Below are 2500 nucleotides of genomic sequence, written 5' to 3'. Positions count from 1 at the left end.
AGAGCCATTTAAAGTGCAATAACAGTAGAGCATATCTAAATGTATTGAGACCACAAAAAAACGGTCAAGTCACCAGTTATCTGTGGAATACCACAAAAAAAAAAAAAAAAAAAAAAAAAAAAAAAAAAAAAAAAAAAAAAAAAAAAAAAAAAAAAAAACGGTTAAATCACCAGTTATCTGTGGAATACCATACCAGCCGTAGGGCCTCGAATGCCAAGTGCGTAGGTGTGTATATGTATATATGAATAGAAATATGTAAAATACTGTAAAATACACGTTTTCCGTGTATATTGTATGTGATAAATACGATAAACTCACATTCACGAAAAAAGGTTATTTATTCCTTTATCATTGATATGGCTCAAGAATTGAAGAGACAGTGAAAGATGGAAATGGAAGGTTGTTAAAAAGAGAGGAGGCAAGGAAAAGATGGGCGGAATATTTTGAAAGTTTACTGAATGTTGAGGATAACAGGGAGGCAGATATAATTGCTGTTGAAGGTGTTGAGGTGCCAGTGATGGGAGATGAGAATGAGAGAGAGATTACAATAGAGGAAGTGAGGAGAGCACTAGATGAAACGAAAGTAGGAAAAGCGTCTGGTATGGATGGTGTGAAAGCTGAGATGTTGAAGGAAGGGGGTGTGACTGTACTTGAATGGTTGGTGAGATTGTTTAATATGTGGTTTGTGTTGTCAATGGTACCAGTAGATTGGGTTTGTGCATGTATTGTACCATTATATATGGGTAAGGGAGATGTGCATGAGTGTTGTAATTCAAGAGGTATTAGTTTGTTGAGTGTAGTTGGAAAAGTGTATGGTAGAGTAATGGTTAATAGGATTAAGGATAAAACAGAGAATGCAATCTTAGAAGTACAGGGTGGTTTTAGAAGAGGTAGGGGTTGTATGAATCAGATTTTTACAGTAAGGCAGATATGCGAGAAATATTTAGCAAAAGGTAAGGAGGTGTATGTTGCGTTTATGGATCTGGAGAAAGCGTATGATAGAGTTGATAGGGAAGCAATGTGGAATGTGATGAGGTTATATGGAGTTGGTGGAAGGTTGTTGCAAGCAGTGAAAAGTTTCTGCAAAGGTAGTAAAGCATGTGTTAGGATAGGAAATGAAGGGAGTGATTGGTATCCGGTGAGAGTGGGGCTGAGACAGGGATGTGTGGTGTCACTGTGGTTGTTTAACTTGTATGTTGATGGAGTGGTGAGAGAGGTGAATGCTCGAGTGCTTGGACGAGGATTAAAACTGGTAGACGAGAATGACCATGAATGGGAGGTAAATCAGTTGTTGTTTGCGGATGAGGCTGTACTGGTTGCAGACACAGAAGAGAAGCTTGGCTGATTAGTGACAGAATTTGGGAGTGTGTGTGAGAGAAGGAAGTTGAGAGTTAATGTGGGTAAGAGTAAGGTTATGAGATGTACGAGAAAGGAAGGTGGTGCAAGGTTGAATGTCATGTTGAATGGAGAGTTACTTGAGGAGGTGGATCAGTTTAAGTACTTGGGGACTGTTGTTGCAGCAAATGGTGGAGTGGAAGCAGATGTACGTCAGAGAGTGAATGAAGGTTGCAAAGTGTTGGGGGCAGTTAAGGGAGTAGTAAAAAATAGAGGGTTGGGCATGAATGTAAAGAGAGTTCTATATGAGAAAGTGATTGTATCAACTGTGATGTATGGATCGGAGTTGTGGGGAATAAAAGTGATGGAGAGACAGAAATTGAATGTGTTTGAGATGAAGTGTCTAAGGAGTATGGCTGGTGTATCTCGAGTAGATAGCGTTAGGAACGAAGTGGTGAGAGTGAGAACGGGTGTAAGAAATGAGTTAGCAGCTAGAGTGGATATGAATGTGTTGAGGTGGTTTGGCCATGTTGAGAGAATGGAAAATGGCTGTTGGCTAAAGAAGGTGATGAATGCAAGAGTTGATGGGAGAAGTACAAGAGGAAGGCCAAGGTCTGGGTGGATGGATGGAGTGAAGGAAGCTCTGGGTGATAGGAGGATAGATGTGAGAGAGGCAAGAGAGCGTGCTAGAAGTAGGAATGAATGGCGAGCGATTGTGATGCAGTTCCGGTAGGCCCTGCGGCTTCCTCCGATGCTTTAGATGACCGCGGATGTAGCAGCAGTAGGGGATTCAGCCATATGAAGCTTCATCTGTGGTGGATAACGGGGGAGGGTGGGCTGTGGCACACTAGCATTACCAGCTGAACTCGGTTGAGTCCCTTGTCAGGCTGGGAGGAGCGTCGAGAGTAGAGGTCCCCTTTTTTGTTTTTGTTTCATTTGTTGATGTCGGCTACCCCCCCCCCCCCAGAGTGGAGGAGGTGCCTTGGTATATGTATGTATGTGTATATATATATATACATATATACATATATTTTAAATATATGTACATATATATACATATATATATATATATATATATATATATATATATATATATATATATATATATATATATATAATTTGTTTGCACTCTTTATTGTTGCTCCAGCATTAGGAAGCATAAGAT

The 2500-nt window shown here is 40.2% G+C and overlaps 1 protein-coding gene across 2 annotated transcripts in view; it reads right to left on the bottom strand.

Moving 5' to 3' along the window:
- Nucleotides 1–2500, bottom strand: part of LOC137645994 (proton myo-inositol cotransporter-like) — a 21505-nt gene that overhangs the window by 8804 nt on the left and 10201 nt on the right. The window lies entirely within an intron of this gene.

This window comes from Palaemon carinicauda, chromosome 8 (assembly GCF_036898095.1).
Source record: "Palaemon carinicauda isolate YSFRI2023 chromosome 8, ASM3689809v2, whole genome shotgun sequence".
Classification (NCBI taxonomy): domain Eukaryota; kingdom Metazoa; phylum Arthropoda; class Malacostraca; order Decapoda; family Palaemonidae; genus Palaemon; species Palaemon carinicauda.
This window is presented reverse-complemented; position numbering and strand designations above follow the sequence as displayed.